The sequence below is a fragment of the Coregonus clupeaformis genome, unplaced genomic scaffold, assembly GCF_020615455.1.
Source record: "Coregonus clupeaformis isolate EN_2021a unplaced genomic scaffold, ASM2061545v1 scaf0971, whole genome shotgun sequence".
Lineage (NCBI taxonomy): Eukaryota > Metazoa > Chordata > Actinopteri > Salmoniformes > Salmonidae > Coregonus > Coregonus clupeaformis.
This window is the reverse complement of record NW_025534425.1, coordinates 15,001-42,936: the sequence shown is the minus strand read 5'-3', so window position 1 is coordinate 42,936 and position 27,936 is coordinate 15,001. Positions and strand designations below refer to the sequence as shown.

The following is a 27,936-nucleotide window of genomic DNA, read 5'->3' as shown; positions in this document are numbered from 1 at the left end:
GACTACATCTGTCTGTGCCCTTGCGGCACTTAACCCTCCGTAAGTCGCCTGGATAGAGCGTCCACTAAAATCTACAACATACACAAGGTACAGTGATGTCATCTACAACATACACAAGGTACAGTGATGTCATCTACAAGGTACACAAGGTACAGTGATGTCATCTACAACGTACACAAGGTACAGTGATGTCATCTACAACATACACAAGGTATAGTGATGTCATCTACAACATACACAAGGTATAGTGATATCATCTACAACATACACAAGGTACAGTGATATCATCTACAACATACACAAGGTACAGTGATGTCATCTACAACATACACAAGGTACAGTGATGTCATCTACAACATACACAAGGTACAGTGATATCATCCACAACATACACAAGGTACAGTGATATCATCCACAACATACACAAGGTACAGTGATGTCATCTACAAGGTATGGTCAGTGGGTTAAAGAGTGATTCAAGTTATCCTAGACAGCAAAAACCTGAGATGTAAAAGTTAGGCTGTTATCAATGCACCTGCCTGTTATGCTACAGTAATAATAACCCTATACTTATTACGGTTGATCTGTTATTGAGACATATTTCTGGTGTTTTTGTGGGAGATCTAGAGAGAGAGATGGACGGACATACAGACAGAAAGACCGGGATGAGATGATCTCTCTGTTTGGCAAATACCTGCTGCGTGTGAATAAGCGTTGATGTTCCTCCCTTGTGTTTGTCGGTAGGAATACTTGCTTGCCGGGGCAGACATCATTGAGACCAACACCTTCAGCAGCACCTGCATCGCCCAAGCTGACTACGGACTGGAACATTTGGTAAGACAGCTGGTTAGTGGGTAGTCTGTAGACAGCTGGTTAGTGGGTAGTCTGTAGAGAGCTGGTTAGTGGGTAGTCTGTATACAGCTGGTTAGTGGGTAGTCTGTAGAGAGCTGGTTAGTGGGTAGTCTGTAGAGAGCTGGTTAGTGGGTAGTCTGTATACAGCTGGTTAGTGGGTAGTCTGTAGAGAGCTGGTTAGTGGGTAGTCTGTAGAGAGCTGGTTAGTGGGTAGTCTGTAGAGAGCTGGTTAGTGGGTAGTCTGTAGAGAGCTGGTTAATGGGTAGTCTGTAGAGAGCTGGTTAGTGGGTAGTCTGTAGAGAGCTGGTTAGTGGGTAGTCTGTAGAGAGCTGGTTAGTGGGTAGTCTGTAGAGAGCTGGTTAGTGGGTAGTCTGTAGAGAGCTGGTTAGTGGGTAGTCTGTAGAGAGCTGGTTAGTGGGTAGTCTGTATACAGCTGGTTAGTGGGTAGTCTGTAGAGAGCTGGTTAGTGGGTAGTCTGTATACAGCTGGTTAGTGGGTAGTCTGTAGAGAGATGGTTAGTGGGTAGTCTGTAGACAGCTGGTTAGTGGGTAGTCTGTATACAGCTGGTTAGTGGGTAGTCTGTAGAGAGCTGGTTAGTGGGTAGTCTGTATACAGCTGGTTAGTGGGTAGTCTGTAGAGAGCTGGTTAGTGGGTAGTCTGTATACAGCTGGTTAGTGGGTAGTCTGTAGAGAGCTGGTTAGTGGGTAGTCTGTAGAGAGCTGGTTAGTGGGTAGTCTGTAGAGAGCTGGTTAGTGGGTAGTCTGTATACAGCTGGTTAGTGGGTAGTCTGTAGAGAGATGGTTAGTGGGTAGTCTGTAGACAGCTGGTTAGTGGGTAGTCTGTATCAGCTGGTTAGTGGGTAGTCTGTAGAGAGCTGGTTAGTGGGTAGTCTGTAGAGAGCTGGTTAGTGGGTAGTCTGTAGAGAGCTGGTTAGTGGGTAGTCTGTAGAGAGCTGGTTAGTGGGTAGTCTGTAGAGAGCTGGTTAGTGGGTAGTCTGTAGAGAGCTGGTTAGTGGGTAGTCTGTAGAGAGCTGGTTAGTGGGTAGTCTGTAGACAGCTGGTTAGTGGGTAGTCTGTAGAGAGCTGGTTAGTGGGTAGTCTGTAGAGAGCTGGTTAGTGGGTAGTCTGTGGACAGCTGGTTAGTGGGTAGTCTGTATACAGCTGGTTAGTGGGTAGTCTGTAGAGAGCTGGTTAGTGGGTAGTCTGTATACAGCTGGTTAGTGGGTAGTCTGTAGAGAGCTGGTTAGTGGGTAGTCTGTATACAGCTGGTTAGTGGGTAGTCTGTAGAGAGATGGTTAGTGGGTAGTCTGTAGACAGCTGGTTAGTGGGTAGTCTGTATACAGCTGGTTAGTGGGTAGTCTGTAGAGAGCTGGTTAGTGGGTAGTCTGTAGGAGAGCTGGTTAGTGGGTAGTCTGTAGAGAGCTGGTTAGTGGGTAGTCTGTAGACAGCTGGTTAGTGGGTAGTCTGTATACAGCTGGTTAGTGGGTAGTCTGTAGAGAGCTGGTTAGTGGGTAGTCTGTAGAGAGATGGTTAGTGGGTAGTCTGTAGAGAGCTGGTTAGTGGGTAGTCTGTAGAGAGCTGGTTAGTGGGTAGTCTGTAGAGAGCTGGTTAGTGGGTAGTCTGTAGAGAGCTGGTTAGTGGGTAGTCTGTAGAGAGCTGGTTAGTGGGTAGTCTGTAGAGAGCTGGTTAGTGGGTAGTCTGTAGAGAGCTGGTTAGTGGGTAGTCTGTAGAGAGCTGGTTAGTGGGTAGTCTGTAGAGAGCTGGTTAGTGGGTAGTCTGTAGAGAGCTGGTTAGTGGGTAGTCTGTAGAGAGCTGGTTAGTGGGTAGTCTGTAGAGAGCTGGTTAGTGGGTAGTCTGTAGAGAGCTGGTTAGTGGGTAGTCTGTAGAGAGCTGGTTAGTGGGTAGTCTGTAGAGAGCTGGTTAGTGGGTAGTCTGTAGAATAACACTCAGATTACCAATCAAAAGCTATTATCACAACATCGGATCAAATTTAGTCAGTAAGGGATGGGTCGCTAAAGGTGACTTGACTCAATAAATTACTCACTCACTCAGGTTGTTTGACTCACTGATCTTTTCCCAGGCCTACTCGAATGAACAAGGTGTCAGCAGAGAATTGTTTGACTCACTGATCTTTTCCCAGGCCTACTCGAATGAACAAGGTGTCAGCAGAGAATTGTTTGACTCACTGATCTTTTCCCAGGCCTATCGAATGAACAAGGCATCGGCAGAGAATTGTTTGACTCACTGATCTTTTCCCAGGCCTATCGAATGAACAAGGCGTCAGCAGAGAATTATTTGACTCACTGATCTTTTCCCAGGCCTATCGAATGAACAAGGTGTCGGCAGAGAATTGTTTGACTCACTGATCTTTTCCCAGGCCTATCGAATGAACAAGGTGTCGGCAGAGAATTGTTTGACTCACTGATCTTTTCCCAGGCCTACTCGAATGAACAAGGTGTCGGCAGAGAATTGTTTGACTCACTGATCTTTTCCCAGGCCTATCGGAATGAACAAGGTGTCAGCAGAGAATTGTTTGACTCACTGATCTTTTCCCAGGCCCTATCGAATGAACAAGGTGTCGGCAGAGAATTGTTTGACTCACTGATCTTTTCCCAGGCCTATCGAATGAACAAGGCGTCAGCAGAGAATTATTTGACTCACTGATCTTTTCCCAGGCCTATCGTATGAACAAGGTGTCAGCAGAGAATTGTTTGACTCACTGATCTTTTCCCAGGCCTACTCGAATGAACAAGGTGTCAGCAGAGAATTGTTTGACTCACTGATCTTTTCCCAGGCCTACTCGAATGAACAAGGCGTCAGCAGAGAATTGTTTGACTCACTGATCTTTTCCCAGGCCTATCGAATGAACAAGGTGTCAGCAGAGAATTGTTTGACTCACTGATCTTTTCCCAGGCCTATCGAATGAACAAGGTGTCAGCAGAGAATTGTTTGACTCACTGATCTTTTCCCAGGCCTATCGAATGAACAAGGTGTCAGCAGAGAATTGTTTGACTCACTGATCTTTTCCCAGGCCTATCGAATGAACAAGGCGTCAGCAGAGAATTATTTGACTCACTGATCTTTTCCCAGGCCTACTCGAATGAACAAGGTGTCGGCAGAGAATTGTTTGACTCACTGATCTTTTCCCAGGCCTACTCGAATGAACAAGGTGTCGGGCAGAGAATTGTTTGACTCACTGATCTTTTCCCAGGCCTACTCGAATGAACAAGGTGTCGGCAGAGAATTGTTTGACTCACTGATCTTTTCCCAGGCCTATCGAATGAACAAGGTGTCGGCAGAGAATTGTTTGACTCACTGATCTTTTCCCAGGCCTATCGAATGAACAAGGTGTCGGCAGAGAATTGTTTGACTCACTGATCTTTTCCCAGGCCTATCGAATGAACAAGGTGTCGGCAGAGAATTGTTTGACTCACTGATCTTTTCCCAGGCCTATCGAATGAACAAGGTGTCAGCAGAGATAGCCAGGAAAGCAGCAGATGATGTCACCAACCAGACAGGTCAGCTGATAAAGATAAGAGTATTGTTATTGGAGGAAAAAATAATAATAATTTCACATTGACAACATTGTGTGTAATATATGTATTTTACATGTTTTTTAATTCACAAATATTTTATTTTATTTTTTATTACCAGGTTGTAAAAGATACGTGGCGGGCGCTATGGGCCCCACCAATAAAACCCTGTCAGTGTCCCCCTCCGTGGAAAGACCTGACTTCAGGAACGTCAGTAAGAGAACAGCTCGTTGTTTCATCCTCATTTTCTTTATTCCCCTTTTTTTTAAACTGGTGTCACGGCAAACTGTCAGTCTGTCAGCTGTCACTACAGATCTACGGTATAGTAGCTGTCTTAACTGTCACCCTATCAGGGTCTCTCTCTAAGGCCTCTCAGGTGAGTCTTGATAAACCATTGCTGACCTCCAGAGTTGACAGTGCTATCTCTGATGGTGTACTATCTCTGATGGTGTACTATCTCTGATGGTGTGCTATCTCTGATGGTGTCACCACGGTGAGTGCTTCTGTTTCCTCCCCCTTAGCCTTTGATGAGCTGGCTGACGCCTACACTGAGCAGGTCCGGGGCCTGTTGGATGGAGGAGCGGATATTATCATGGTGGAGACCATCTTTGACACGGCCAACGCCAAGGTAGACCTTCCTTACTCACTTTGACAGTCGTCTAGTTTGTATCAGTATGATTCTAGTTTTACATACGATTCCGTACAATTTAGCTCAGCTGGTAGAGCACGGCGCTTGTAACGCCAAGGTAGTGGGTTCGATCCCCGGGACCACCCGTACACACAACATTTTATGCACGCATGACTGTAAGTCGCTTTGGATAAAAGCGTCTGCTAAATGGCATATTATTATTATTATTATTATTATTATTATCGTAATCAATGTGTCAATTCTGATCTTGTCATAAAAGGCAGCACTGTTTGCGATCGACAAACTGTTTGAAGAGAGCTACGAACCAAGACCTATATTTGTAAGTATGAATTCTGTCTTTCGTCAGTATATCTCTTCGCTCAATGCCAATAAATGTTCAGTCCCTCACTAGAGAGGAGTTCATGTTCCTATATTGTGCGGAGCTGCTAGATTGTTTTGATTGATTGATTGATTGATTGATTTTGCCGTGCTGCCAGATCTCCGGGACCATAGTGAACAGGAGTAGGGCGGTGGCCGTATTACAGCCATACCGGCAGTCACGAGTCACGAGGCACCAATCAAATTCCCTGTGACTGTCGGTCACGGTAATTCCATCCAAAACTGTGCAAATGAATGACGCTGATGTGTAGCCTACCAAACTTGCTAAAAATGGCCTGGTACTCAGGCCTCTATTGTCCCTCTAATCCAGGGTTGTGAAACGATTCCACGGAGGGCCGAGTGTCTGCTGGTTTTCGGTTTTTCCTTTCAATTAAGACTTAGACAACCAGGTGAGGGGAGTTCCTTACTAAGACCTAGACAACCAGGTGAGGGGGAGTTCCTCACTAAGACCTAGACAACCAGGTGAGGGGAGTTCCTTACTAAGACCTAGACAACCAGGTGAGGGGGAGTTCCTTACTAAGACCTAGACAACCAGGTGAGGGGAATTCCCTTACTAATTAGTGACCTCAAATTAATCAATCAAGGCCAAGGGAGGAGTGAAGACCGTTCTCTAAACACTTCATGATTTGAATAATCTGAAGGATTAGGACAAATGGAGATGGGAGTTAGAGCTCCCCCCCCCCAAAAGCCCCGGACCCAATATGCATAAATACATTCCGAAAGGACCTAGGGACCGCCGGTCCGGTCCAGTGAAGGAAGCAGCAGAAAAGCCAATTGTTTTGCTACGTTATTAAACCGGAGCCATGGAGAAAGGGAGAGAGAGGCACAGCGAGCAGCTGTAGGCTGCTAAGGTGCAGAGGCCGCGTGGTGTGGGGATGGATGATTAAGACATGGGAGGCTCGGAGCACAGAGGGGAGACCACAACCACTGATATCTCCGGCTAGACTAACCACAACCACTGATATCTCCCGCTAGACTAACCACAACCGCTGATATCTCCCGCTAGACTAACCACAACCACTGATATCTCCCGCTAGACTAACCACAACCACTGATATCTCCCGCTAGACTAACCACAACCGCTGATATCTCCCGCTAGACTAACCACAACCACTGATATCTCCCGCTAGACTAACCACAACCACTGATATCTCCCGCTAGACTAACCACAACCACTGATATCTCCCGCTAGACTAACCACAACCACTGATATCTCCCGCTAGACTAACCACAACCGCTGATATCTCCCGCTAGACTGACCACAACCACTGATATCTCCCGCTAGACTAACCACAACCACTGATAGCTCCCGCTAGACTAACCACAACCACTGATATCTCCGGCTAGACTAACCACAACCACTGATATCTCCCGCTAGACTAACCACAACCACTGTTTCTCCCGCTAGACTAACCACAACCTCTGATATCTCCCGCTAGACTAACCACAACCGCTGATATCTCCCGCTAGACTAACCACAACCGCTGATATCTCCCGCTAGACTAACCACAACCGCTGATATCTCCCGCTAGACTAACCACAACCGCTGATATCTCCTGCTAGACTAACCACAACCACTGTTATCTCCCGCTAGACTAACCACAACCACTGATATCTCCCGCTAGACTAACCACAACCACTGATATCTCCCGCTAGACTAACCACAACCACTGTTATCTCCGGCTAGACTAACCACAACCACTGTTATCTCCGGCTAGACTAACCACAACCACTGATATCTCCCGCTAGACTAACCACAACCACTGTTATCTCCCCGCTAGACTGACCACAACCACTGATATCTCCCGCTAGACTAACCACAACCACTGATATCTCCCGTTAGACTAACCACAACCACTGATATCTCCCGCTAGACTAACCACAACCACTGATATCTCCCCGCTAGACTAACCACAACCACTGATATCTCCAGCTAGACTAACCACAACCACTGATATCTCCCGTTAGACTAACCACAACCACTGATATCTCCCGCTAGACTAACCACAACCACTGATATCTCCCCGCTAGACTAACCACAACCACTGTTATCTCCCGCTAGACTGACCACAACCACTGATATCGCCCGCTAGACTGACCACAACCACTGATATCTCCGGCTAGACTGACCACAACCACTGATAGCTCCCGCTAGACTAACCACAACCCCTGTTATCTCCCCGCTAGACTAACCACAACCACTGATAGCTCCCGCTAGATTAACCACAACCACTGATAGCTCCCGCTAGACTAACCACAACCACTGATAGCTCCCGCTAGACTAACCACAACCACTGATATCTCCCGCTAGACTAACCACAACCACTGATATCTCCCGCTTAGACTAACCACAATCACTGATAGCTCCCGCTAGACTAACCACAATCACTGATAGCTCCCGCTAGACTAACCACAATCACTGATAGCTCCCGCTAGACTAACCACAACCCCTGATATCTCCCGCTAGACTAACCACAACCCCTGATATCTCCCGCTAGACTAACCACAACCACTGATATCTCCCGCTAGACTGACCACAACCACTGATATCTCCCGCTAGACTAACCACAACCACTGATATCTCCCGCTAGACTAACCACAACCGCTGATATCTCCCGCTAGACTAACCACAACCGCTGATATCTCCCGCTAGACTAACTTGTTGCTAGTCATTTATCATCCCATCTGATTACATAGTACCTGTCTTGACAGCATCACACTGAGAAGCAGGCTAACTAGGCTAATTGAGGCTAGCCACAGTCTTACTCTGCTTCTGACTGTGCTACAGTTAGCTACACATTTCTTTCTCATTTCACTTTTAATTCTGTCATTTTAATTCCATCTTCCATTGATTAGATATCTCCTAACTTGCTTTGCCACACAAGCAGAGCAGCAATGCAATTGTCTCTCTCTCTCCGAGGGAAGTGCAAGGATCAGAGCGCATGCCTTTATTTTGTGACTTTTTCCAAATCATTAATATACACTGAACAAAAATATATAAACGGAACATGCAACAATTTCAAAGATTTTACTGAGTTACAGTTCATGTAAGGAAAGAAGTCAATTGAAATACATTCATTAGGCCCTAATCTATGGATTTCACCTGACTGGGAATACAGATATGCATCTGTTGGTCACAGATACCTTTAAAAAAAGGTAGGGGCGTGGATCAGAAAACCAGTCGGTATCTGGTGTGACCACCATTCGCCTCATATAGCGTGACACATCTCCTTCGCATAGAGTTGATCAGTCTGTTGATTGTGGCCTTTGGAATGTTCTCCCACTCCTCTTCAATGGCTGTGCGAAGTTGCTGGATATTGGCGGGAACTGGAACGCGCTGTCATACATGTCGATCCAGAGCATCCCAAACATGCTCAATGGGTGACATGTCTGGTGAGTATGAAGGCCAGGGAAGAACTGGGAAATGTTCAGCTTCCAGGAATTGTGTGTACAGATCCTTGCGACATGGGGCTGTGCATTATCATGCTGAAACATAAGGTGATGAATGGCACAACAATGGGCCTCAGGATCTCGTCACGGTATCTCTGTGCATTCATATTGCCATCGATAAAATGCTATTGTTTGTTGTCCGTAGCTTATGCCTGCCCCATACCATAACCTCACCGCCACCATGGGGCACTCTGTTCACAACGTTGACATCAGCAAACCACTCGCCCACACAACGCCATACACGCCGTCTGCCATCTGCCCAGTACAGTTGAAACCGGGATTCATCGGTGAAGAGCATTTGTCCACTGACTTTGGTTACGACGCCAAACTGCAGTCAGGTCAAGACCCTGGTGAGGACGACGAGCACGCAGATGAGCCAGTCAGGTCAAGACCCTGGTGAGGACGACGAGCACGCAGATGAGCCAGTCAGGTCAAGACCCTGGTGAGGACGCGAGCACGCAGATGAGCCAGTCAGGTCAAGACCCTGGTGAGGACGACGTGCACGCAGATGAGCCAGTCAGGTCCAGACCCTGGTGAGGAGCGACGAGCACGCAGATGAGCCAGTCAGGTCCAGACCCTGGTGAGGGACGACGAGCACGCAGATGAGCCAGTCAGGTCCAGACCCTGGTGAGGACGACGAGCACGCAGATGAGCCAGTCAGGTCCAGACCCTGGTGAGGACGTGACGAGCACGCAGATGAGCCAGTCAGGTCCAGACCCTGGTGAGGGACGACGAGCACGCAGATGAGCCAGTCAGGTCAAGACCCTGGTGAGGACGACGTGCACGCAGATGAGCCAGTCAGGTCCAGACCCTGGTGAGGACGACGAGCACGCAGATGAGCCAGTCAGGTCAAGACCCTGGTGAGGACGACGAGCACGCAGATGAGCCAGTCAGGTCAAGACCCTGGTGAGGACGACGAGCACGCAGATGAGCCAGTCAGGTCCAGACCCTGGTGAGGACGACGAGCACGCAGATGAGCCAGTCAGGTCCAGACCCTGGTGAGGACGACGAGCACGCAGATGAGCCAGTCAGGTCAAGACCCTGGTGAGGACGACGAGCACGCAGATGAGCCAGTCAGGTCCAGACCCTGGTGAGGACGACGAGCACGCAGATGAGCCAGTCAGGTCAAGACCCTGGTGAGGACGACGAGCACGCAGATGAGCCAGTCAGGTCCAGACCCTGGTGAGGACGACGAGCAGATGAGCCAGTCAGGTCAAGACCCTGGTGAGGGACGAACGAGCAGATGAGCCAGTCAGGTCCAGACCCTGGTGAGGACGACGAGCAGATGAGCCAGTCAGGTCCAGACCCTGGTGAGGACGACGAGCAGATGAGCCAGTCAGGTCCAGACCCTGGTGAGGACGGCGAGCAGATGAGCCAGTCAGGTCCAGACCCTGGTGAGGACGACGAGCACGCAGATGAGCCAGTCAGGTCCAGACCTGGTGAGGACGACGAGCAGATGAGCCAGTCAGGTCCAGACCCTGGTGAGGACGGCGAGCAGATGAGCCAGTCAGGTCCAGACCCTGGTGAGGGACGACGAGCAGATGAGCCAGTCAGGTCAAGACCCTGGTGAGGACGACGAGCAGATGAGCCAGTCAGGTCCAGACCCTGGTGAGGACGACGAGCAGATGAGCCAGTCAGGTCCAGACCCTGGTGAGGACGGCGAGCAGATGAGCCAGTCAGGTCCAGACCCTGGTGAGGGACGACGAGCAGATGAGCCAGTCGGGTCCAGACCCCTGGTGAGGACGACGAGCAGATGAGCCAGTCAGGTCCAGACCCTGGTGAGGGACGACGAGCACGCAGATGAGCCAGTCAGGTCCAGACCCTGGTGAGGACGACGAGCACGCAGATGAGCCAGTCAGGTCCAGACCCTGGGTGAGGACGACGAGCACGCAGATGAGCCAGTCGGGTCCAGACCCTGGTGAGGACGACGAGCAGATGAGCCAGTCAGGTCCAGACCCTGGTGAGGACGACGAGCAGATGAGCCAGTCAGGTCAAGACCCTGGTGAGGACGACGAGCAGATGAGCCAGTCAGGTCCAGACCCTGGTGAGGACGACGAGCAGATGAGCCAGTCAGGTCCAGACCCTGGTGAGGACGTCGAGCAGATGAGCCAGTCAGGTCCAGACCCTGGTGAGGACGACGAGCAGATGAGCCAGGGTCAGGTCCAGACCCTGGTGAGGACGACGAGCAGATGAGCCAGTCGGGTCCAGACCCTGGTGAGGGACGACGAGCACGCAGATGAGCCAGTCAGGTCCAGACCCTGGTGAGGACGACGAGCACGCAGATGAGCCAGTCAGGTCCAGACCCTGGTGAGGACGACGAGCACGCAGATGAGCCAGTCAGGTCCAGACCCTGGTGAGGACGACGAGCAGATGAGCCAGTCAGGTCATGACCCTGGTGAGGACGACGAGCAGATGAGCCAGTCAGGTCATGACCCTGGTGAGGACGACGAGCAGATGAGCCAGTCAGGTCATGACCCTGGTGAGGACGACGAGCAGATGAGCTTCCCTGAGACGGTTTGTGTTGAAATTCTTCAGTTGTGCAAAACCCCAGTTTCATCAGCTGTCCGGGTGGCTGGTCTCAGACGATCCCGCAGGTGAAGAAGCTGGATGTGGAGGTCCAGGGCTGGCGTGGTTACACGTGGTCTGGGGTTGTGAGGCCGGTTGGACGTACTGCCAAATTCTCTAAAATGACGTTGGAGGCAGTTTATGGTAGAGACATTAACATTAAATTATCTGGCAACAGCTCTGGTGGACATTCCTGCATTCAGCATGCCAATTGCATGCTCCCTCAAAACTTGAGACATCTGTGGCATTGTGTTGTGTGACAAAACTGCACATTTTATAGTGGCCTTTTGTCCCCAGCACAAGGTGCACCTTTGTAATGATCATGCTGTTTATTCAGCTTCTTGATATGCCACACCTGGTCAGGTGGCTGGATTATCATAGCAACAGGGATGTAAACAAATTTGGGGCACAAAATGTGAGAGAAATAAGCTTTTTGTGCATATGGAAAATTTCTGGGATGTTTTATTTCAGCTCATGAAACATGGGACCAACATTTTTACATGTTGCGTTTATATATATATATGTTCAGTATAGATTTGCATCATGCAGCCATTATGTTTTGATTTCTACATTTACCAGTTTAATAGGCCTATCACAACTAAATAAATCATGGATTTTATTGTGATGTTGTAAGCTATTATTAAATGCATTTAATAAACTTTTTTTCTCCAATGGCATCAGCAGCTTGTATGTGTGGAAGGCCAGAGACGCTAAACATGTTTGTTAATTAACGGTCAATTACCGTGAGACCGGCAGTCATTTGCATGACAATTACCTGCTGACATAATTGCATGACAGCCATAGCCTTAGACAGGATGGTTGTACTCTCTCAGGACAGATTGATTGTGCTTCTAGATATCTGGCACCATAGTGGACAGGAGTGGGCGTACTCTCTCAGGACAGATTGATTGTGCTTCTAGACATCTGGCACCATAGTGGACAGGAGTGGGCGTACTCTCTCAGGACAGATTGATTTTGCTTCTAGATATCTGGCACCATAGTGGACAGGAGTGGGCGTACTCTCTCAGGACAGATTGATTTTCCTTCTAGATATCTGGCACCATAGTGGACAGGAGTGGGCGTTCTCTCTCAGGACAGATTGATTTTCCTTCTAGATATCTGGCACCATAGTGGACAGGAGTGGGCAGCATACTCTCTCAGGACAGATTGATTTTGCTTCTAGATATCTGGCACCGTAGTGGACAGGAGTGGGTTGTACTCTCTCAGGACAGATTGATTTTGCTTCTAGATATCTGGCACCATAGTGGACAGGAGTGGGCGTACTCTCTCAGGACAGATTGATTTTGCTTCTAGATATCTGGCACCATAGTGGACAGGAGTGGGCGTACTCTCTCAGGACAGATTGATTTTGCTTCTAGATATCAGGCACCATAGTGGACAGGAGTGGGCGTACTCTCTCAGGACAGACAGGAGAGGCCTTCGTCATCAGTGTGTCCCATGCCAAACCTCTCTGGTGAGTCACTACATTCTGCTTCAGGACTTCAATACTACCTTGTTGTTGTAGACTTCCACATATTTGTCCTCAAGTTTATTGCTATTTTATATTCAAATAAACTTCAGATCTGCTGGAGAGACTAATGGAATCTACAACATTAAAGCGGAATGTCCTGTTTTTCAAATGATACTGTGTCTTATTCTGACCTCCCATAAGACTGTGCCTCAATAGACTGATAAACAGTGTGTTCATCTCTTCCAGTATCGGTCTTAACTGTGCCTTGGGAGCCACTGAGATGAGGCCTTTCATTCAAGCTGTTGGGGAAATGCACCACTGCTCACGTCTTGTGCTACCCCAATGCAGGTAACCAGCGCCCATCCATCCCAACTTACCCAGCAACTTAGCATCTAGCTAGCTAACCTTTTGTGTTCACAACCACCGTCTGCCATTTTCACACCCCTCTGCTTGTTCCAGGTCTCCCCAATACCTTTGGGGGATACGATGAGACCCCAGAGTTGACAGCCTCACATTTAAAGGTAAACTTACTCGATTTTATAGCTGGTCTTCTCAATGAATTATGTATTGAATGATTCAGCCAAATGAATAAATATCATACCCCCAAAATGCTAACCTCCCCTGTTATTGTAATGGTGAGAGGTTGGCATGTTTTAGGGTATGATATAAAATGCTAACCTCCCCTGTTATTGTAATGGTGAGAGGTTAGCATGTTTTAGGGTATGATATTTGTGTGTCTAACTTTCTCACTCATTATTATTCACGATTAATTCAGGACTATCCGTAATCATGGTAACGTCCACATTAATGTAGAAGTGATTAGAAACATATTCTATTCTTATTTACAATAAAAGTGACTCCAAAATGACACAATACGTTATTTACAGTTCATTTCTATTGGGCACAAAATAATCTGAAACACAACAGAAACAAACAGCAAATGCATCCAACAAGTTTGTAGAGTCACCAGCTTGATGTAATCATTGTGTGCTAGGAATATGGGACCAAATACTAAACTTTTGACTACTTTAATACACAAGTAAATGTGTCCAAATACTTTTGGTCCCCCTAAAATGGGGGTCTGTGTACAAAAAGTGCTTTAATTTCTAAACGGTTCACCCGATATGGATGAAAATACCCTCAAATGAAAGTTCTGGAGTACAGAGCCGAAACAACACAGTGTATCGCTGTCCCAATACTGTTGGAGATCACTACCTTTTGGTTTAGGTTTGATACGGCTTGTATACACACTGACCGTCTCTTACTTCTCTAGGAGTTTGCTACAGATGGTCTGGTGAATCTGATACGGCTTGTATACACACTGACCGTCTCTTATTTCTCTAGGAGTTTGCTACAGATGGTCTGGTGAATCTGATACGGCTTGTATACACACTGACCGTCTCTTATTTCTCTAGGAGTTTGCTACAGATGGTCTGGTGAATCTGGTTGGTGGATGCTGTGGAACGACTCCTGCACACATCAGGTGACTGATGTCTGCTCTGTCCTCTGACACTAGCTACAGAACTGATATATAGTCTATAGATATAGAACTGATATATATAGAACTGATATTATTATTATTTTTATTTTTATTTCACCTTTATTTAACCAGGTAAACCAGTTGAGAACAAGTTCTCATTTACAACTGCGACCTGGCCAAGATAAAGCATAGCAGTGCGATAAAAACAACAACACAGAGTTACATATGGGGTAAAACAAAACAAAAATCAAAAAAATACAACAGAAATACAATTAATATACAGTGTGCAAATTTAGCAAGTTATGGAGGTAAGGCAATAAAATAGGCTATAGTGCAAAATAATTACAATTTAGTATTAACACTGGAATGATGTGCAAGAGATGATGTGCAAATAGAGATACTGGGGTACAGATGAGCAAAATAAATAACAATATAGGGATGAGGTAGTTGGGCGGGCTAATTTCAGATGGGCTGTGTACAGGTGCAGTGATCGGTAAGGTGCTCTGACAACTGATGCCTAAAGTTAGTGAGGGAGATAAGCGTCTCCAGCTTCAGAGATTTTTGCAGTTTGTTCCAGTCATTGGCAGCAGAGAACTGGAAGGAATTGCGGCCAAAGGAGGTGTTGGCTTTGGGGATGACCAGTGAGATATACCCGCTGGAGCGCAGACTACGGGTGGGTGTTGCTATGGTGACCAATGAGCTAAGATAAGGCGGGGATTTGCCTAGCAGTGATTTATAGATGGCCTGGAGCCAGTGGGTTTGGCGACGAATCATGTAGTGAGGACCAGCCAACAAGAGCGTACAGGTCACAGTGGTGGGTATTATATGGGGCTTTGGAGACAAAACGGATGGCACTGTGATAGACAACATCCAATTTGCTGAGTAGAGTGTTGGAGGCTATTTTGTAAATGACATCGCCGAAGTCAAGGATCGGTAGGATAGTCAGTTTTACAAGGGCATGTTTGGCAGCATGAGTGAAGGAGGCTTTGTTGCGAAATAGGAAACCAATTCTAGATTTAACTTTGGATTGGAGATTCTTAATGTGAGTCTGGAAGGAGAGTTTACAGTCTAACCAGACACCTAGATATTTGTAGTTGTCCACGTACTCTAGGTCAGACCCGTCTAGAGTAGTGATTCTAGTCGGGTGGCGGGTGCAAGCAGCGTTCGGTTGAAGAGCATGCATTTTGTTTTACTAGTGTTTAAGAGCAGTTGGAGGCTACTGAAGGAGTGTTGTATGGAATTGAAGCTCGTTTGGAGGTTTGTTAACACAGTGTCCAATGAAGGGCCAGATGTATACAAAATGGTGTCGTCTGCGTAGAGGTGGATCTGAGAGTCACCAGCAGCAAGAGCTGACGTCATTGATATACACAGAGAAAAGAGTTGGCCCAAGAATTGAACCCTGTGGCACCCCCATAGAGACTGCCATAGGTCCAGACAACAGGCCCTCCGATTTGACACATTGAACTCTATCTGAGAAGTAGTTGGTGAACCAGGCGAGGCAGTCATTAGAGAAACCAAGGCTATTTAGTCTGCCAATAAGAATGCGGTGGTTGACAGAGTCGAAAGCCTTGGCCAGGTCAATGAAGACGGCTGCACAGTACTGTCTATTATCGATCGCGGTTATAATATCATTTAGGACCTTGAGCGTGGCTGAAGTGCACCCATGACCAGCTCGGAAACCGGATTGCATAGCAGAGAAGGTACGGTGGGATTCGAAATGGTTGGTGATCTGTTATATAGATATATAGTCTATAGATATAGAACTGATATATATAGAACTGATATATAGTCTATAGATATAGAACTGATATATTGTCTATACTGCTGTCTATAGATATATAACTGCTATATATAGAACTGATATATTGTCTATAGATATAGAATTGATAGATATAGAACTGATATATTGTCTATAGATATAGAACTGATAGATATAGAACTGATATATTGTCTATAGATATAGAACTGATATATATAGAACTGATATATTGTCTATAGATATATAACTGATAGATATAGAACTCTCTGCTTGTGTTCAGGGCCATTGCTGAGAAAGTGAAGCACTGCCAGCCCAGAGTGCCCCCTACTGACGTCTTTCAGGACTACATGCTACTCGCAGGTAGAACATTTTACGTTTAAGTCATTTTAGCAGACGCTCTTACCCAGAGCGACTTACAGGAGCAATTAGGGTTTAAGTGCCTTGCTCAAGGGCACATCGACAGATTTTTCACCTAGTCGGGCTCGGGGATTAGAACCAGCGACCTTTCGGTAACTGGCACAACGCTCTTAACCACTAAAGCTACCTGCCGCCCCAGAACAACATCATTTTTAAATGACCTCTGTATCCTTCCAGTCGTGGCCGTTCCAAGGGGGGGCTGGTATTTATAAAGCGCTGCAGAGTATTAGTGCTGATCTAGGATTCAGTTCTGCCTCTTAGATAATAAGGAATCCAATTTGCATAGACGGGGATGACCTGATCCTACTGTAGACCTGCTCTGAGATGTACCTTCTCAGTCGTGGCCGCGCCGATGAACAGCGGCAGCAAACCGCTGACGAGCTTTTCTCATCACAGCTTTGAGCGTATTTTGTGTCACAGGTCTGGAGCCGTTCAGGATCGGGCCGTACACTAATTTCGTGAACATCGGCGAGCGTTGCAACGTGGCTGGATCGAGGAAGTTTGCCAAGCTGATCATGTCGGAAACTACGAGGTCAGCTATCTCTCCTTTATCCTCCCTTTTTTATGATACGGTAACCACCTGAAATAAAACTCCCATCTTATACAGATTGCGTGATCATTGTAGCTAGCAATATCTTTCTCTGCCATACCCATGTCTGGTGTACCAGGGTTATGTTCAGTAGGGCACACCGTATCAAAACTAACTTGGACACGTTGAGGTAGTTCCTCCCTGTTTCAGTCTATCTCCCTCTGTTTGGTGCCTAATGAACACAACCCTCTTACTGAACATGCTCTGTGCCTCTGTCTGTGAACCTGTCCCCCCCCCCCGTCTGTCTCCAGGAGGCGTTGAGCATAGCCAAGACCCAGGTGGAGATGGGAGCCCAGGTCTTGGACATCAACATGGACGAGGGGATGCTGGAGGGTCCTGCCGCCATGGCCCGGTTCTGCTGTCTCATAGCTTCAGAACCTGACATCGCCAGGGTTGGGATCAACTGGACATTTCCAATACTGTTGTGATATATAAAGATAGATACCATGCGCACTGTTGAACGCTTCCAACGTTTAATCATGTTTCTAAAACCATTTACCATGATACTGTACCAAAATAAGTAATGTTACTACGCACTAGCTACAATAAGATGAACAACGTCGTTGAAGTGCTGGGAGAGATGCAGGGGGAAACAAGACCGCTCTTAAGAACGGAGCTCCTCTACTAAATAAGTCTAAAGCTGAAGTTCACTTCCCCATCTGTCCCAGCTCTCCTCTTAGTCCTCCTCCCTCTCCTCTCCCAGGTGCCTCTGTGTATAGACTCGTCTAACCTCGAGGTGATCAAGGCGGGGCTGAAGTGTTGCCAGGGGAAGTGCATCGTCAACAGCATCAGTCTGAAGGAAGGAGTGGAGGAGTTTCTCCAGAGAGCTACGACTGTCAGACGCTACGGGGCTGCTGTGGTTGTAATGGCTTTCGACGAGGAGGGTCAGGTGAGACGGACACCTGGAGAGGAGCTGGGTGGATATGATACCTAGAGGGAGACCCTGGGGAGGGGAGACCCTGGGGAGGGGAGACCCTGGGGAGGGGAGACCCTGGGGAGGGGAGACCCTGGGGAGGGGAGACCCTGGGGAGGGGAGACCCTGGGGAGGGGAGAACAGGATGAAGGTGGGATTCCATCCTGTTCTGCGATGGGAGTTTGGCTGACTGCAACACTACTGCTGCGACAGGGTTTGGAACCCGTTACCTCATGGATAAAAGACTGTGGCGTAACAATCAGGCCTTGAACAGCTGTCGATCTCTCTCTGTTTCCTCCAGGCCACTGAGACGGAGCGTAAGGTCGAGATCTGCAGCAGAGCCTATCACCTCCTGGTAACTCAAGTGGGCTTTGACCCTAATGACATCATCTTTGACCCCAACATCCTGACCATAGGCACGGGCATGGAGGAACACAGCGAGTATGCCATCAACTTCATCAGAGCCACCAGGCTCATCAAGGTAACTTGAGACCATGACATGTTTCTGCACATGAGCGATATGATAACCGCGATCGATAAAATACAGTACTGTGCAGCCGTCTTCATAGACCTGGCCAAGGCTTTTGACTCTGTCAACCACCGCATTCTTATTGGCAGACTAAATAGCCTTGGTTTCTCAAATGACTGCCTTGCCTGGTTCACCAACTACTTCTCAGATAGAGTTCAATGTGTCAAATCGGAGGGCCTGTTGTCTGGACCTCTGGCAGTCTCTATGGGGGTGCCACAGGGTTCAATTCTCGGGCCGACTCTATTCTCTGTGTATGTCAATGATGTCGCTCTTGCTGCTGGTGACTCTCAGATCCACCTCTACGCAGACGACACCATCTTGTATACATCTGGCCCTTCATTGGACACTGTGTTAACAAACCTCCAAAACGAGCTTCAATGCCATACAACACTCCTTCTGTGGCCTCCAACTGCTCTTAAACGTTAGTCAAACTAAATGCATGCTCTTCAATCGAACGCTGCTGGCACCCACCCGCCCAACTAGAATCACTACTCTCGGCGGGTCGGACAACTACAAATACCTAGGTGTCTGGTTAGACCGTAAACTCTCCTTCCAGACTCATTAAGAATCTCCAATCCAAAGTTCTAGAATCGGTTTCCTATTTCGCAACAAAGCCTCCTTCACTCATGCTGCCAAACATGCCCTTGTAAAACTGACTATCCTACCGATCCTTGACTTCGGCGATGTCATTTACAAAATAGCCTCCAACACTCTACTCAGCAAATTGGATGTAGTCTATCACAGTGCCATCCGTTTTGTCTCCAAAGCCCCATACACTACCCACCACTGTGACCTGTACGCTCTTGTTGGCTGGCCCTCACTACATATTTGTCGCCAAACCCACTGGCTCCAGGTCATCTATAAATCACTTCTAGGGAAATCCCTGCCTTATCTTAGATCATTGGTCACCATAGCAACACCCACCCGTAGTCTGCGTTCCAGCAGGTATATCTCACTGGTCATCCCCAAAGCCAACACCTCCTTTGGCCGCCATTCCTTCCAGTTCTCTGCTGCCAATGACTGGAACGAACTGCAAAAATCTCTGAAGCTGGAGACTCTTATCTCCCTCAATAACTTTAAGCATCAGTTGTCAGAGCACCTTACCGATCACTGCACCTGTACACAGCCCATCTGAAATTAGCCCACCCAACTACCTCATCCCCATATTGTTATTTACATTGTAATTTATTTTGCTCATTTGCACCCCAGTATCTCTATTTGCACATCATCTTCTGCACATCTATCATTCCAGTGTTAATACTAAATTGTAATTATTTTGCACTATGGCCTATTTATTGCCTTACCTCCATAACTTACTACATTTGCACACACTGTATATATATTTTCTGTTGTATTTTTGACTTTATGTTTTTTACCCCATATGTAACTCTGTGTTGTTGTTTTTATCGCACTGCTTTGCTTTATCTTGGCCAGGTCGCAGTTGTAAATGAGAACTTGTTCTCAACTGGCTTACCTGGTTAAATAAAGGTGAAATAAAATAGGAGTCTTTACCTGGGGTAAGGATCAACCTGTCCTCCTAACAGTATTGCTACAGTATATATATACACTGCTAAAAAACATAAAGGGAACACTTAAACAACACATTCTAGATCTGAATGAATGAAATAATCTTATTAAATACTTTTTTCTTTACATAGTTGAATGTGCTGACAACAAAATCAGACAAAAATTATCAATGGAAATCAAATTTATCAACCCATGGAGGTCTGGATTTGGAGTCACCCTAAAAATTAAAGTGGAAAACCACACTACAGGCTGATCCAACTTTGATGTAATGTCCTTAAAACAAGTCAAAATGAGGCTCAGTAGTGTGTGTGGCCTCCACGTGCCTGTATGACCTCCCTACAACGCCTGGGCATGCTCCTGATGAGGTGGCGGATGGTCTCCTGAGGGATCTCCTCCCAGACCTGGACTAAAGCATCCGCCAACTCCTGGACAGTCTGTGACAGTCTGTTGGTGGATGGAGCGAGACATGATGTCCCAGATGTGCTCAATTGGATTCAGGTCTGGGGAACGGGCGGGCCAGTCCATAGCATCAATGCCTTCCTCTTGCAGGAACTGCTGACACACTCCAGCCACATGAGGTCTAGCATTGTCTTGCATTAGGAGGAACCCAGGTCCAACCGCACCAGCATATGGTCTCACAAGGGGTCTGAGGATCTCATCTCGGTACCTAATGGCAGTCAGGCTACCTCTGGCGAGCACATGGAGGGCTGTGCGGCCCCCCAAAGAAATGCCACCCCACACCATGACTGACCCACCGCCAAACCGGTCATGCTGGAGGATGTTGCAGGCAGCAGAACGTTCTCCACGGCGTCTCCAGACTCTGTCACGTCTGTCACGTGCTCAGCGTGAACCTGCTTTCATCTGTGAAGAGCACAAGGCGCCAGTGGCGAATTTGCCAATCTTGGTGTTCTCTGGCAAATGACAAACGTCCTGCACGGTGTTTGGCTGTAAGCACAACCCCCACCTGTGGACGTCGGGCCCACATACCACCCTCATGGAGTCTGTTTCTGACCGTTTGAGCAGACACATGCACATTTGTGGCCTGCTGGAGGTCATTTTGCAGGGCTCTGGCAGTGCTCCTCCTGCTCCTCCTTGCACAAAGGCAGAGGTAGCAGTCCTGCTGCTGGGTTGTTGCCCTCCTACGGCCTCCTCCATGTCTCCTGATGTACTGGCCTGTCTCCTGGTAGCGCCTCCATGCTCTGGACACTACGCTGACAGACACAGCAAACCTTCTTGCCACAGCTCGCATTGATGTGCCATCCTGGATGAGCTGCACTACCTGAGCCACTTGTGGGGGTTGTAGACTCTGTCTCATGCTACCACTAGAGTGAAAGCACCGCCAGCATTCAAAAGTGACCAAAACATCAGCCAGGACGCATAGGAACAGAAAAGTGGTCTGTGGTCACCACCTGCAGAACCACTCCTTTATTGGGGGTGTCTTGCTAATTGCGTATAATTTCTACCTGTCGTCTATTCCATTTGCACAACAGCATGTGAAATGTATTGTCAATCAGTGTTGCTTCCTAAGTGGACAGTTTGATTTCACAGAAGTGTGATTGACTTGGAGTTACATTGTGTTGTTTAAGTGTTCCCTTTACCTGGGGTCAGGATCAACCTGTCCTTCTAACAGTATTACTACAGTATATAATATATAGTATATAATATATATTATCTACAGGAGTCTTTACCTGGGGTCAGGATCAACCAAATCAGTCCGAGGTAGGGGAGGGAATGGCCGGCAGGGATGTAGCTCAGTTGGTAGAGCATGGCGTTTGCAACGCCAGGGTTGTGTGTTCGTTTCCCACGGGGGGCCAGTATGAAAAATAAATAATAATGTATGCACTCACTAACTGTAAGTCACTCTGGATAAGAGCGTCTGTTAAATGACTAAAATGTAATGACAACTTTGCACACTCTTGGCATTTCACATTCTTAAAATAAAGTGGTGATCCTAACTGACCTAAGACAGGGAATCTTTACTAGGATTAAATGTCAGGAATTGTGAAAAACTGAGTTTAAATGTATTTGGCTAAGGTGTATGTAATCTTCCGACTTCAACTGTGTATATATATTCTTCTCTACAGGAGTTGTTGCCTGGGGCCAGGATCAGTGGCGGCCTGTCCAACCTGTCCTTCTCCTTCAGAGGCATGGAGGTCATCAGAGAGGCCATGCATGGAGCCTTCCTCTACCACGCCATCAAGGTACATTTTCGGCCCACATTTATTCACTATATGCATAAACGACCTTCCCTCTACATAAATGACCTTCCCTTTGTATGTCCCGAGATAGAAATGCAGACGACACAGTCATCTATCTCCATACCAACCCAAAGCAACAGGATGCTCCTACATTTTTTACAGCAGCAGTGGACAAAAATAGCTGACTGGTTGGACTACTCATGTCTAACATTGAACGTAACAAAAAAAAAACTGTCTGCATGTATTTCTCCAAGCAAGAGCCCAACAACGAGACCAACTAGCACAGGCAGGAACCCACAGAACACAACTAAAACAAAACCAGCAGATCAAAAGCAAAGAGAGAGAGAGGGGGGGGTTGGAGAATCCTCATGATTGGTGGATTGTAGCTCACCACTGGCCAACACTCGGTCTGGAATGTAATTACATGCTAGTCGCTAACGTTATCCAGCTTGAGCTAGCTAGTGAGCTAGCATACCAAATCGCTGGTAGAGTAGGTTCTCCTTAATGACGGTGGCAATAGCACATTGTGGGTAGCTCCGAAGTTATCCCAAAACGAGTTAATAAATATTTAAAAAACGTAACTATGCATAACCAGATTGACTACCACAAAGTTACTAGGTCTTTGACCACATTATGTTGTTACTTTAGTGAGTAAAAACTCCTGCTTCGTACCCTTTAAGTAGTGTGACACCTCAGATGTTTCTTATTTCTCCACGTTTTCCATGGGGTATGTATACTGAACAAAAATATAAACGCAACATGCAACAATTTTTAATATTTTACAGAGTTACAGTTCATATAAGGAAATCAGTCAATTTAAATTTTAAAGAGCGACTTACAGTTAGTGAGTACATACATTTTTATTTTATACTGGTCCCCAGTGGGAAACGAACCCACAACCCTGGCGTTTAGGCACTAATCTGTGGAGTTCACATGACTGGGCAGGGGCACAGCCATGGGTGGGCCTGGGAGGGCATAGGCCCACCCACTGGGGAGCCAGGCCCAGCCAATCAGAATGAGTGTTTCCCCACAAAAGGGCTTTATTACAGACAGAAATACTCCTCAAAATTTTAGAGAAATAAGCTTTTTGCGCCTATGGAACACTTCTGGGATTTTTTATTTATTTCAGCTCATGAAACATGGGACCAACGCGTTTTTATATTTCAGTTGAGTGTAGTCACCCTGTCGTCCTGCTGCCCCCTACAGGATGGAATGGACATGGGCATAGTGAACGCTGGCAGCCTGCCTGTCTATGACGATATTGACAAGGAGCTCCTGCTAATGTGTGAGAACCTCATCTGGAACAAAGACCCGGAGGCCACAGAGAAACTACTGCTGTATGCACAGGTATGTGGTCTACACAGTACATATGCTGCTGTATGAACAGGCACATACTGGTCCACCTGGTTAACACAGAACATATTCTGCTGTATGAACATGTCCATCTGGTTAACACAGTACATATGCTGCTGTATGAACAGGTCCATCTGGTTAACACAGTACATATGCTGCTGTATGAACAGGTCCATCTGGTTAACACAGTACATATTCTGCTGTATGAACATGTCCATCTGGTTAACACAGCACATATGCTGCTGTATGAACAGGTCCACCTGGTTAACACAGTACATATGCTGCTGTATGAACAGGTCCACCTGGTTAACACAGTACATATGCTGCTGTATGAACAGGTCCACCTGGTTAACACAGTACATATGCTGCTGTATGAACAGGTCCACCTGGTTAACACAGTACATATTCTGCTGTATGAACAGGTCCACCTGGTTAACATAGTACATATGCTGCTGTATGAACAGGTCCACCTGGTTAACACAGTACATATGTTGCTGTATGAACAGGTCCACCTGGTTAACACAGAACATATGCTGCTGTATGAACAGGTCCACCTGGTTAACACAGTACATATTATGCTGTATGAACAGGTCCACCTGGTTAACACAGTACATATTATGCTGTATGAACAGGTCCACCTGGTTAACACAGTACATATTATGCTGTATGAACAGGTCCACCTGGTTAACACAGTACATATGCTGCTGTATGAACAGGTCCACCTGGTTAACACAGTACATATGCTGCTGTATGAACAGGTCCACCTGGTTAACACAGTACATATTCTGCAGTATGAACAGGTCCACCTGGTTAACACAGTACATATTCTGCTGTATGAACAGGTCCACCTGGTTAACACAGTACATATGCTGCTGTATGAACAGGTCCACCTGGTTAACACAGTACATATGCTGCTGTATGAACAGGTCCACCTGGTTAACACAGTACATATTATGCTGTATGAACAGGTCCACCTGGTTAACACAGTACATATTCTGCTGTATGAACAGGTCCACTGGTTAACACAGTACATATGTTGCTGTATGAATAGGTCCACCTGGTTAACACAGTACATATTCTGCTGTATGAACAGGTCTGTATGAACAGGTCCACCTGGTTAACACAGTACATATGTTGCTGTATGAATAGGTCCACCTGGTTAACACAGTACATATTCTGCTGTATGAACAGGTCCACCTGGTTAACACAGTACATATTCTGCTGTATGAACAGGTCCACCTGGTTAACACAGTACATATTCTGCTGTATGAACAGGTCCACCTGGTTAACACAGTACATATGCTGCTGTATGAACAGGTCCACCTGGTTAACACAGCACATATGCTGCTGTATGAACAGGTCCACCTGGTTAACACAGTACATATTCTGCTGTATGAACAGGTCCACCTGGTTAACACAGTACATATGCTGCTGTATGAACAGGTCCACCTGGTTAACACAGTACATATGCTGCTGTATGAACAGGTCCACCTGGTTACCACAGTACATGTCCTATAACTCTGTTAACTCTGGTTAACTGATCCCTAGTTAACTAGTTCCCATAGCTTTTCTCTGAAGAGAATCCTGTCGTTTTCAGAGCTGTGCCAAAGGAGGGAAGAAGGTGGTCCAGACGGATGAGTGGAGAGGGGGAACAGTGGAGGAGAGGCTGGAGTATGGGCTCATCAAGGTTAGTAGGAGAGGCTGGAGTATGGGCTCATCAAGGTTAGTAGGAGAGGCTGGAGTATGGGCTCATCAAGGTTAGTAGGAGAGGCTGGAGTATGGGCTCATCAAGGTTAGTAGGAGAGGCTGGAGTATGGGCTCATCAAGGTTAGTAGGAGAGACTGGAGTATGGGCTCATCAAGGTTAGTAGGAGAGACTGGAGTATGGGCTCATCAAGGTTAGTAGGAGAGGCTGGAGTATGGGCTCATCAAGGTTAGTAGGAGAGACTGGAGTATGGGCTCATCAAGGTTAGTAGGAGAGGCTGGAGTATGGGCTCATCAAGGTTAGTGGGAGAGGCTGGAGTATGGGCTCATCAAGGTTAGTAGGAGAGGCTGGAGTATGGGCTCATCAAGGTTAGTAGGAGAGACTGGAGTATGGGCTCATCAAGGTTAGTAGGAGAGGCTGGAGTATGGGCTCATCAAGGTTAGTAGGAGAGGCTGGAGTATGGGCTCATCAAGGTTAGTAGGAGAGGCTGGAGTATGGGCTCATCAAGGTTAGTAGGAGAGGCTGGAGTATGGGCTCATCAAGGTTAGTAGGAGAGGCTGGAGTATGGACTCATCAAGGTTAGTGGGAGAGGCTGGAGTATGGGCTCATCAAGGTTAGTAGGAGAGGCTGGAGTATGGACTCATCAAGGTTAGTAGGAGAGGCTGGAGTATGGGCTCATCAAGGTTAGTAGGAGAGGCTGGAGTATGGGCTCATCAAGGTAAGTAGGAGAGGCTGGAGTATGGGCTCATCAAGGTTAGTGGGAGAGGCTGGAGTATGGGCTCATCAAGGTTAGTAGGAGAGGCTGGAGTATGGGCTCATCAAGGTAAGTAGGAGAGGCTGGAGTATGGGCTCATCAAGGTTAGTAGGAGAGGCTGGAGTATGGGCTCATCAAGGTTAGTAGGAGAGGCTGGAGTATGGGCTCATCAAGGTTAGTAGGAGAGGCTGGAGTATGGGCTCATCAAGGTTAGTAGGAGAGGCTGGAGTATGGGCTCATCAAGGTTAGTAGGAGAGGCTGGAGTATGGGCTCATCAAGGTTAGTGGGAGAGGCTGGAGTATGGGCTCATCAAGGTTAGTGGGAGAGGCTGGAGTATGGGCTCATCAAGGTTAGTGGGAGAGGCTGGAGTATGGGCTCATCAAGGTTAGTGGGAGAGGCTAGAGTATGGGCTCATCAAGGTTAGTAGGAGAGGCTGGAGTATGGGCTCATCAAGGTTAGTGGGAGAGGCTGGAGTATGGGCTCATCAAGGTTAGTGGGAGAGGCTAGAGTATGGGCTCATCAAGGTTAGTAGGAGAGGCTGGAGTATGGGCTCATCAAGGTTAGTAGGAGAGGCTGGAGTATGGACTCATCAAGGTTAGTGGGAGAGGCTGGAGTATGGGCTCATCAAGGTTAGTGGGACAGGCTGGAGTATGGGCTCATCAAGGTTAGTAGGAGAGGCTGGAGTATGGGCTCATCAAGGTTAGTGGGAGAGGCTGGAGTATGGGCTCATCAAGGTTAGTAGGAGAGGCTGGAGTATGGGCTCATCAAGGTTAGTAGGAGAGGCTGGAGTATGGGCTCATCAAGGTTAGTAGGAGAGGCTGGAGTATGGACTCATCAAGGTTAGTAGGAGAGGCTGGAGTATGGGCTCATCAAGGTTAGTGGGAGAGGCTGGAGTATGGGCTCATCAAGGTTAGTGGGAGAGGCTAGAGTATGGGCTCATCAAGGTTAGTAGGAGAGACTGGAGTATGGGCTCATCAAGGTTAGTAGGAGAGGCTGGAGTATGGGCTCATCAAGGTTAGTGGCATGCAGGTACCAAGTTATTTCCCCTCCCTGTCTCCCTCCCTCCTACTGATCACATACTGCAGGTACCAAGTTATTTCCCCTCCCTGTCTCCCTCCCTCCTACTGATCACATACTGCAGGTACCAAGTTATTTCCCCTCCCTGTCTCCCTCCCTCCTACTGATCACATACTGCAGGTACCAAGTTATTTTCAGGGATATTTAGCAAAATAGGTTTTGACAAAACTTTACAGATAAAGGTAAGGTAGAAATCTCTCCCTTTCTCCATCACAATTACTATCAATATTCCTTCTCTCGCTCTGTCTCTGTCTCTGCCAATTTTCTATTCAATTGAAGGGCTTTATTGGCATGGGAAACATATGTTTACGTTGCCAAAGCAAGTGAAATAGATAATAAACAAAAGTGAAATAAACAATACAAAATTGACAGTAAACATTACACTCACAAAAGCTTTCTCTGTCTCTCTCGCTGTCTCTCTCGCTCTCTCTCTGTCTCTCTCGCTCTCTGTCTCTCTCTCTCTCTCTGTGTCTCTCTCGCTCTCTGTCTCTCTCTCTCTCTCTGTGTCTCTCTCTCTCTCTGTGTCTCTCTCTCTCTCTGTGTCTCTCTCGCTCTCTGTCTCTCTCTCTCTCTCTCTGTCTCTCTCTCTTTCTCTCTCTCTCTGTGTCTCTCTCTCTCTCTGTGTCTCTCTCGCTCTCTGTCTCTCTCGCTCTCTCTCTGTCTCTCTGTCGCTCTCTCTCTCTCTCTCTGTGTCTCTCTCTCTCTCTCTCTCTGTGTCTCTCTCTCTCTCTCTCTGTCT

At 47.3% G+C, this 27,936-nt stretch overlaps 1 pseudogene; it reads left to right on the top strand.

The window, feature by feature from the left end:
* Positions 1 to 27,936, top strand: part of LOC123486045 — a 44,667-nt pseudogene that overhangs the window by 4,075 nt on the left and 12,656 nt on the right.